General features: G+C 35.8%; 1 pseudogene; it reads right to left on the reverse strand.

The window, feature by feature from the left end:
* Positions 1-8718: 8718 nt before the first annotated feature.
* LOC136329945 (intraflagellar transport protein 52 homolog pseudogene) lies at positions 8719-9286 on the reverse strand (annotated as a pseudogene).
* Between the last annotated feature and the right edge of the window lie 1766 nt (positions 9287-11052).

The raw sequence follows: 11052 nt of genomic DNA on the forward strand, positions 1-11052 counted from the left end.
TTTTATCTCTGATAAGCATGACTGAGTAGGAAGACCTTTAAACAACTTGTTTAATGTGAAATTAACTTTACTGATAAGTGAAAGAAAACTGAAAAAAAAAAAAATTTATATCCGGAAGCAGTTGAAAGAAATTCTAATTCAAGATACATGCAGTGTGCTTTTGTTTTGTTATCTGTTGCGATAGGTATGAGGGAAGAGGCATATACATACATTATAACTTATACTGTAAATTTGTTGGGGTGACAATGAAATTATATAGATTTCAAGTATATATTTTTATGATATATCATCTATATATTGCATTGTGTGCCCACTCTCCAAAATCAAATATTCTTCCATCACTATTTTCACTGACAGTATTTTTTACATGTTAAGAGGTGAGAAGCAATGCAACTGACATTAAAGAGTCAAAATAAAGAGATACTAAGAAGGCTGTTTTTAAACTCTGAAAACCAATTATCATGGTCAACATTAGAGGTTTCCTTTGCATTCAAAATTCACTTCATTTAGATTTTTTTGAGAAATATATCTTCAGTTAATGTTATTTAGAAAGAAAGAACAGCAATCTCCTGCCCCATCTTTTCCCCAGGTGTTATCAATGCCCACTTTTTAAGAATCCCAAAATCTCAGTATCTGTGTTTTGTTTTTTCCTTTGGCCCTTTCTCCAGAAATAGACTCTCCAGTGTCCTGTCTGCAGAGTTGTACTGAGTTCACTACTGGTATTTTGTCATTTGGGGAATGATAGAAAGTAGGTAACATGTAGGCTTTTTTCCTGATTATGCTTTAGAACTTAAATACCACCTTCCTCTGTGTCTGATATTTCTGAATCTGGAGCATCTTTGAGGTTCTCTCTTGGAAGAAGTTGCTTCTTCCATTCAGTTGTAGACATGGAAGAGAAGTGGACTGATTATCTGGAAGGGGTGAAGTACTGGGTATCTAAATGGCTCTTAAAATAGATGTTCAATGAAACCACTGTGTTTACATTTTCTTTTGACTGTCATCTTACAAAATATCTGGTGCTTCCCAGGCCTTAGCCTTTCTTGGGTTCTACAGAGTAAATTGGTGTGTTATTGGTATTACCTTCTGCAAAACTAAGTGGTACTATTCCTACAACTGTTTTCTCTCTTTCTATTTTGTGGCTGAGAGTTGCAGATGTCATCAAAAAGGAAAGCGGTGAAGAAATATCTCTGCTTGATAATCTTAAAACCAGAAAAAATTTAAAATTTCAATTAATCTGTGAAATTAAATACTAAATAATTATTTATAAAACACAAAGAGATCCAAGACTAGTTCTTTCCAAATAAACTCACAGAATCTATAAGTTCTATATGGTCATTTAACTCAGTGGTTCTCCATCTTTTTGAAGTTGGGCACATTTAAAATCCTACAAATAATTGTAGGTTCACTGTATACAAATTCTGAGAAATATGTTATAATAATTAAGTCAAATATTAAAAAAGTCCAAGAGTGTTTTTATCATAATTAAATGAAATAAATATGACAAAATTAAATTTATTCTGACATTAAAGAACATTTTTATGTTATATTTTTTGTTATGCTTTTTAGAATTTGTATAAAAAAGAGGGGTTAAAAAATAAAAAAATGACAAAAAAGTTATCTTTTTATATATATAGATACATTCTTAGTAAGATTTAGTAAATTCTGCAGGTCCCAGTATGAATGTGTTAAGTTTTTTCATTCCTGTGTTTATGAGAAACATGAGCCTGATGTGTCGATTTCTTCAATGTTTGGGCATATATTTGAAAGACAAACTCTCATTTCCTCGTCAATACACTGAAGAGTTCCTCTCTTTTTACTCTTAATTGTGTTGAGTGCAGGACACCCCCACCATACATATTATCTTGACTTTACACCAAACAAAGGATAGAAGAAACTTGCCTCTAGTCTTTCTGGGGAACATGGGGGGCAGTGTAAACAATCCAGCACCACAGCTTAACAGCCTTTTGCAAACTAATCAGGCAAGTGAAGTGGGGGTTTGGGCAGACTGTCAGCTTACAGCCAATTCCCTACACCTCTGTCCCCCCAAAATCTAACCTCAAAAAACCCTGTTGGTTTTTTGGTCCCCAACAGACACATATTTCTCTAGAATACCGTAGGTCACACCTGGAAATCTTCTAGGGTGCACCATGGCACACACTTTGAGAACCACTGATTTAAATTGCAAACATTAAGAACATTAAGTAAATGTCTAAGTGTAGGCACAGAGACTGTGTATTCCATCATACACTCATAACCTCACAATCGTACATGAACATTTTGCAATCTTGAGACTGGTAGTCTTGAAATCTTATGGCCTCAACACCTTGTCAGTCATGATCTCACAGTTTCATGGTCTTGCATACCTGAAGTCTCATGTTTAAAGGTGTAGTAGTCTCATGAGTTTGACCACAGGCCCACCAGGAGAAAGAGGTAGTGAAAGCTTTAGAAACCTATAAGTAAAGTAAGGCTAACCAAAACTGCAACCAATTATTCATGAAGATAAATATAATAATAATAATAATAATCCCTATATACACTTTAGTCAAACCAAAGATAAATATAAAAATTTAAAAGAAGACAAAGAATAACAGACATAGGAAATACAGGTGAACAATGTCTCATCATAATAGAGTCAGAATACATTGGAATGATTCTTTAAAGTTCTGAAACAAAAACAAGTGTTATCCTAGAACTCTATATTCTGTAAATGTTTTTTTTTATTTTTTTATTTTTTTTAATTTTTTTTGGGGGGTATTTTTCTGAAGCTGGAAAGGGGGAGAGACAGTCAGACAGACTCCCGCATGCGCCCAACTGGGATCCACCTGGCACGCCCACCAGGGGCAAAGCTCTCCCCACCAGGGGGCGATGCTCTGCCCCTCCGGAGGGTCGCTCTGCCGCGACCAGAGCCACTCTAGCACCTGGGGCAGAGGCCAAGGAGCCATCCCCAGCGCCCGGGCCATCTTTGCTCCAATGGAGCCTTGGCTGCGGGAGGGGAAGAGAGAGACAGAGAGGAAGGAGCGGGGGTGGAGAAGCAAATGGGCACTTCTCCTATGTGCCCTGGCCGGGAATCGAACCCGGGTCCCCCACACGCCAGGCCGACACTCTACCGCTGAGCCAACCGGCCAGGGCCAAATGTTGTTTTTTTTTAATGAAGGACAAGTTAAAGACATTTTTTGATATTCCAAAACTAAGATAATTTGCTGCCAGCTGATTCATATAAGAAATGCCAATGAAAGCATCTCTTGTGATGTCAGAGGAACATTAAAGCTGCAGGAAAGAATAAGCAACACTGGATAAATATTTGGGAAAAATACTTAAAAAACTTTTTATTTCTTTTTTTAATTTATGTTGATTGACTATTAAAAGCAAAAGTAGTAACAATTTACTGTAGGGCTTAAACATATTTAGAAATAAAATATGTAACAGTGAACAAAAGGCATGAGGGAGTGTACATATAGTTGTTTTTTAAAAAAATATTTATGTTGTTTAAGATTCTTGCATTATATGTGTAATGGTATAGTATTAATTGAAAGTATACTGTGATAAATTAAAGATGTATACTAAAATCCTTAGAAGACTCACTAGAAAAATTTTATAAACATATTGTAATATAGAAAAAATATTACAAATAAATATAGCTAAGACACCAATAGAAGAGATTGAAAGAACTACTAAAAGATACATGTTTAACCCAAAGAAGACAGGAGAGGAAGAAAAAAGCAGTAAAGAACAGAAGGGTTAGATATATCAACCTGTTTTATTAATAATTACATTAAATGTAAATAGGCTAAACACTTTAATTACAGGGCATAAAGTGTCAGATCTGGCATTGATGAGGACTGGCTGGTTCCAATTTGGAAGAATGAATGAATTTTAATTTTGCAATAGAAAAAAATAATGTATATAATAACTCATAAGAAAATTGCATCTTCAAATTTTAAAGCAAAATTGTGAAAAATACAAAATGTTTTCCTATCATTCCTCAAGACAGAAAGTCCTATGTCTGTGACATAGCTGGTCAGGAGAAAGTATTTCATATTATGGCTGGACAATAATTTGGCTTCTACTAGCTTACATCTTCTTTGGGTACAGATAAAGGTAAAAATAATATGGCTTTTGTCTGTTGTTTTTTTCCAGAGAGCTTTCAAACAATGATAATCAGAGATCATAAAACTTGAATTACAGACCTAGGGAAAATGCTGAAATTGCAGTTAGTAGACCGTTTCAGGATTAGTGGCACATTTTTTAGATGTTGGCCCCATGGTAAATTTGTTATTAATGAATCTAGGTTAAATGAAAAATAATAGATAAGAGAATGCAGATATATATTGTTCTCAATCATGGCTCTCCTAGAAAAGATGAGACCATTCAAACCAAAAGTATAAAATTGCATCATGATAGAAGTATGTCGGATGAAACAGCTTTATACATGAAATGTACCAGCTGTTTCTTGAAAGTAAGAAGTTTAGCATACTTTTCCTACAGCTAAGAATTTCTATGACCTGACATGACCATATCAATCAGCTTAGGGTAAGCTATACTGGGATAACAAATGAACCTTTTACTTAAAGACTTACAATCACAGAAGTATATTGCTCAAATTTATGTCTATTATGAATTGAATACAGCTTTTCTCCATATTCTCTTCCTCTGGAGGAGTGACCTTAACTTGGGACCAACTGATCTCAGTACAGGGACAGAAGAGCAGGTAGAAGCACACTGCTCCAGGTCCATCCAGGCTGTTGTAAAAGTTGAGTTCCTTCTTTTGTGGCTAAGTAGTATTCCATTGTGTATTCCACAGTTGTACCATAGCTCTATTACCCACTAATCTATCTGATGGGTTCACTACATTGTTAATTACAATAGCTAAGACATGGAAGCAGCCCAAGTTACGTTTTTTTTTAAACCTTGCCACTACCAATATATTTTACTGAAAAAAGTGTCAGCTTAGAAAGCTCCAACTCAAATATGGGGCCATTATCCTCTTTTAGACCTCAAGATTTTTCAACAAAACAGGAAAATCTCAGGGGTGTTTTTCTTCCAGAATTTTCTAGGTTTAAGAATTCTGATAGGAAACTGAAGAATCATGCATGTTTTCAATGACTTACTGAATTGTACAATAGGTTGAAAGAAAACGTACTCCTTCCAATTCAACTTAGTAGATATTTATTAAGCATTTTGTTAGTATATAAAATACAATGGGGGATAAAGACAAGCAATGGTCTGTCTCTTTAAGTGACTTTTAGAAAAGATTGTATTAAGGGCTATAATACCTGGAAGTGTGAGGGCAGTAAGGGAGAAAGGATGTGAAAAAAATGTCCTTTCACACACAAAAAAATTACATGGTAAGATATCCTCATTCTATAAATGAAGAATTGAAGACCCAAATCAGTTAAGAAGCTTGATTAACAATAAAACTAGTTAGTGACAGAGCTGGTTCCTCTACTCAAATTTATTACTACTACCTAACAGAATGATTAAAAATGAAATGGTCCTCAGGGTCTGTTGATTGGATACTCTTTTCATTGCACTATGCTAATTCATAAAATTATAGGTATTAAAGAGTAAAACAGCTTTAAAGACATCTTGTCTAAAAATCTTGTTTTAAAAATGAGGGAATTTAAACCCAGAAAAGATAAGTGACATGTAAAATCACATACTAGCTAATAGCTGGTTTAGAGCTTAGGTCTTTTTTAATTTTCAGCTATTTGTACTTTGGTAACAATATATGAATGTAAAGATGACACTGTGCAAAGAGTATTGCCACAAATCAGAAACCAGACTGTTGAAGCAAACTGCCATTCTTCAGTTTTCCTTCAAATTATAAACATAAAAAGCACCTGTTATATACAGTATATTGTGCTCGGTGCCAGGGAAGACATCATTCTTGAACTCAGAAAATCTTCATTGTTTATTTACTGAATAGTTACTGAATATATATGGAGTGCAAAGCACTGTAGGGGACAAAATGATAAAACAGACATAGTCTGTGACCTCAAGGGCTTAAAGCGATAGTAGCCATGACAAGATCTATATACAAATACTTACAATTTAGTGAGAATATAGGAAACTGAAGTGTTGTAGGTATAAGAACTTACATCACCACATGCATATTGTGAGGTACTCATGAAAGCAGTCAATGCAGGCTTTGAAAGAGATAAATGAGAACTCAGGGGACATCCAGTTTCAAGTTATTCTGTATATCATGGCCCTCAGATGTTAGCATGCTTCAGACTCACCTGGAGGGTGTATTACAATGAAGATTACTAGGCCTCACCTTGAGTGTCAGATTCACAGGTCTGAGAAGGGGCCTGGGAAACCATATTCCTAACAAGTTCTTGGATAGCATTAATGCTGTGGTTTAAGGACTGCATCTGGGAAGCCCTGCAGAAGACAAAGGGGGTCATTGGAGGTCTCTCATGAGGGCAGTTGGAGGTTTGGTAGCAGGAGGTATAATGCATTGTAGAAACATGAAACTGGATTAGGGAAGACAAGTTCTAGCACTGGTGTGAGCAAAAGAGCCCTAAACTAAGGTGGTAGGGACATGTGAAAAGGGAAAAGCAGATCAGATGTGTCATAAGAATAAAATTTATCCAAGGTAACTGAGAAAAATGATGGACTACCATGAGATGGTATTTCCAGCTTCTCTCTCTCTCTCTCTTTCACATACACATACATTGGTCCAATCATTGTACAGATACTCTAGCTGAGCTACATTATAGAAGGCCATTGCATGCCTTTGGGCTTTAGTTTTCTGAACTTTAAATTGAGGGAATTGGACAAAATCCATAGTTTCCATCCATTTTATTTTTTAAAGAACAATACATTGGACTGTCTTATTTGAATTGGTCCAGGCCTTGATGCATCTCTATAGAACCAAAAGACTTATAATTACCATTAATAGAAATCTTACAATAAATAAATAAATCAATAAAGACATACGCTTTGTAGCTGACAGCAATTCTGTTGCTGAGACAAAGCTTCAGAAAAAGCATACCCAGTTGGTTAATTATAAAATAAACAGATTTCAGCATATCCTAAAATAGATGTTGTTTTGGTGTGATTTATACCTGTGAAGAGCTAGAAAGAATGGAGGAACAGTGCAGATTAGAGCTGCATTGATGGTTAATTCTCAAAAGGTCAATTAACTGATCATCTGCTCATCTAGCTTCATTCAGAGAATTAGGTTAAACTAGGCCATATAATATATATATTGTGACAGAGACAGAGAGAGGGACAGATAGGGACAGACAGACAGGAAAGGAGGGAGATGAGAAGCATCAATTCTTCATTGCAACACCTTAGTTGTTCATTGATTGCTTTCTCATATGTGCCTTGACCAGGGGGTTACAGCAGACCCAGTGACCCCTTGCTCAAGCCAGCGACCTTGGGCTCAAGCTGGTGAGCCTTGCTCAAATCATATGAGCCCACGCTCAAGCTGGTGACCTTGGGGTTTCGAACCTGGGTCCTCTGCATCCCAGTTCAATGCTCTACCCACTGTGCCACTGCCTGGTCAGGTAGTTTTATATTTTTTTTAAAAAATTTTGGTTATAATTTAGACTTTCTCTGGAAACAATGTCCTGTATATAAAGACCTTGAATTAGGGGTGAGCCTCTTACAATGACAGTTTTATATTTCGATTAGCAATTGAATGTGTGTGTGTATGTATATATATATATACATACACATATATATGTGTATATATATAAATGTGTATATATATAAATATATACACATATATATATATTTAACCTGTAGCTAGGTCTTTGCTTTTATTTCTACCATTATTGCTTGATATAATCTAGCCTTTTATTTCTAAAAAGAAATACTCAAAACTAGTATAATGTGTTTCTGTATTTGTGATCAATAGAAAGCACTCTTCTTTTGGCACATTGACAATAGTAATAAAATTCAATGCCCAGGAAAGAAATTAGCAAACAATTTAATTGCCTCTAACACCAGAGCTGAATTTGGAAGCTAATCGTCTCTTTCAGAACTATAGCTTTTTAAATGATGAGAAAAGTACTTTAGCAATAACAAGTTTCAACAGAAGCAGTAGATGCATGGGAGGAAATTGAAAACAGGGACAGGCATAACATTTTATTGTGGGTGGATTTTTCCCTTTCCCCCTACAGGATGTCAATTCCGTATGAACTTAATCGCAGCACATTGCCTTCTCTTCAGAGAGTTTCAAATCTTTTAAAACCCACCTGGTTTCTAATGTCAGTTCCCTGTTTTAAAAAAGAACAATTGTTCAGAGTTCGTGATACTTATTTAAAAAATTTCAAACCTGCTGGGTGCAAATGGGGTCATCTGAAACTTGGTCCTAAACAATGGCCAGAGAGAGCATTTCAGACAAATTTGGCTCACTTGGCATCACAGGAGAATTCCCAGAAATACAGAATTATTATTCTTTTTAGAAGAACCTAACAAATATTAGACAGGAAAGGAGCTTGAGGGAGAAATTATTTCATTTTCTTTTAAATAATAACAGTACAGATTTAATTAGATTTCACTGAAAAAATGGAACATATCTTACATAAGGATCTTCTCAGTTGGAGATGTTATACCCATCTGGGCACTAAAGAAAATACACAGACCTTCCACAGCTCATAGAAGAAAGAGTAGGTAGGTAATTTTGATAAAGAAATTGAGGAACAACTGAAAAACAGTTTACAGAGAATCAGGAAGCAGAAAATGCTTCAAGAGGCATGGCCCTCAGAAATTGTCCAGGAATGCAGTTTTGTTTGTATTACTGACATGTTCCTGATTCAATTTCTTGAACTCCACCACTTGGGAGAAGATGTGCTCAAAGTATGTTTAGCATCTTGGTGGTCCTTTGGTAGTTCAGTGGTTACTCCAAGAATGTCAACACACTTCCTGACGTAGAAGTCCAGGTATTCTCCAGTATGCTTCTTGGTAATATGAGCAAGCCATGCCTTCTCAGAGGCTATGTCCCACAGCTCCAGTAGAGAAGGTGGCAACTGCCTAAAACTGGGAGGGAAAACGCTGGCTCAAGGGCTGGCAGTGGCGTCTCAAACTGAGGTTGGATGAGCCGGAGAAGTTCATGTTTCATGTTTAGCCTTGCTGACCTTGCGGAGGGAGGTGGCATCCAGCTGGGGTAAATGGACATGATGAAGAGGGTGATAAAGTCCCATGGCTTCTCATTGCTCTGCTGGAGACATAGTTGAAGCCACCCTGACAGGGTAGCTGTGTCGAGCAGCTTCATGCAGTTGGAAATCCCCAGGTCCTCAGTATTGATCTGGGTTAGATGGATGTCTTCCATGTGAGCCACTGGAAAACAATATCCATGACTTTACTGTTTTCCTTTTAATACAAATATTGGTCACTAAATATGTGACACAAGCCACGCACTTCCAGCTTCCCACCTTGGTTCTCGGAGAGATAAAAAGACAGAAGTGAAACTCTCTCAGTCATCAATTTTTGACATTTGTATACACACACCCTTATTAACTTCATCTAATAAATAAATAAATAAATAAGTAAATAAATAAATAAATAAAATAAAGTATAGAGCATTTCCACCTGCATGGATAACTTCTTTGTGCTCTGTTCCAGTCAAGTTTTTCTCTCAATCACTGTCTAATTTCTATGATCATTGATTTATTTTGTCTGAATTTGGACATACTGTTGACTGAGGGCACACCACGAAGACTCTAGACCCAAGTGTGTGGGTAAAACAGAAGAAAAAGTTTATTACACTCGCGAGCGGGCTCAAGGCAAGGAGGTGGCCAAGAGCACTCTCAGTCTTTTTGCAAGGGCTTTTATACTTTGGTAGGCAAGCAAGCAACCCTTTACAGAAGCTGAGTTGGCAGTTAGTCGTTAACCCAACCCTTATCCTATCTCTATCTTTATCAGGAACACATACCTATTCGCGTAAGCAGGTTGGGGTCCAGCTGCCTCCTGTGAACTAGCTCTAAGCAAATTTCTAAGTGGTTTATGGTAGGGAGTGGTCAATTCCTGCTTTCTTTAATTTTAGTCAAAAGGTCAAGCAGAATTTTTCCACTCACGGTTACAATACCATCTGTATCACTTGTGCCCAGCTTCTGTCATTAAGTATGACGATTTTGAGATTCGCCTAGGTTGTTGTGTGTTTCTTTTCTTTCTCTTACTAAATGCTATTCCTCTATATAAATCTGCTACAATTTTTGTATCCATTTTTATTTTAAGGGACACTTGGATTATTCTCAGTTTTTGGCTATTATGAATAAAGCTGTTTTGACCATTCTTGTAAAAGTCAGTCTTTGTTTGGACATATGTTATCATTTCTCTTGTGTAATATCATCTCTGTTATGTAAATAGGTAGGAGGGGAATTGCTGGAAGTCAAACAGTTCTCCAAGGAAGTTACCATTTCACACTTCCATCAGCAGTGCATGAGCATTCTATTGATAGATCCACCTCATCCTTGCTAACACCTGGTGTGGTCAGAGTTTTTATTTTTAGCTATTCTAGCGACTGTAAAATGTATTTTCTTGATGAATAATGATGTTGAAAACCTTTTCATGTGTTTATTGGCTACTTGTATATATAGAATGTGTCTTTCAAAACCTTTGCCAGTATTTATTGCATATTATAAATTAATGATTTGTAGTAATTCTTTACACTATTTTCTAGATCTGTGTTCATGGTAAGATATATATTACAAACATTTTTCTACCAGTCTATTAATTTTCTTAATGAAATCTTTTGATAATAAGACACTTTTAATTTTGATAAAGTTTGATTTATCAATTTTTTTCTTTTATGGAAGTGCTTTTTTTGTCCCGTTCACAAAAATCTTTGCCTAGTCAAGATTGATTTCAATCATACCATAGTGACTATTGGTAGGTTTCTAAATTACTTCCCCTTTTTTGAAGCTTTGAAGAATTATAGGTTGCCTTTTTTATTCAGTGAACAATATTTTTCAAAGTAAAAATATTCTTTGTAGATTGTTAGAGTTTTGAGCAAGATAGCTAAATATTTAAATAATAGTGATTTGCATGAAAAGCTACTTAACAGATGTTTGCAGAAGTAAATCAACCTACATTTCC

The sequence above is a fragment of the Saccopteryx bilineata genome, chromosome 3 (genome assembly GCF_036850765.1).
Source record: "Saccopteryx bilineata isolate mSacBil1 chromosome 3, mSacBil1_pri_phased_curated, whole genome shotgun sequence".
NCBI lineage: Eukaryota > Metazoa > Chordata > Mammalia > Chiroptera > Emballonuridae > Saccopteryx > Saccopteryx bilineata.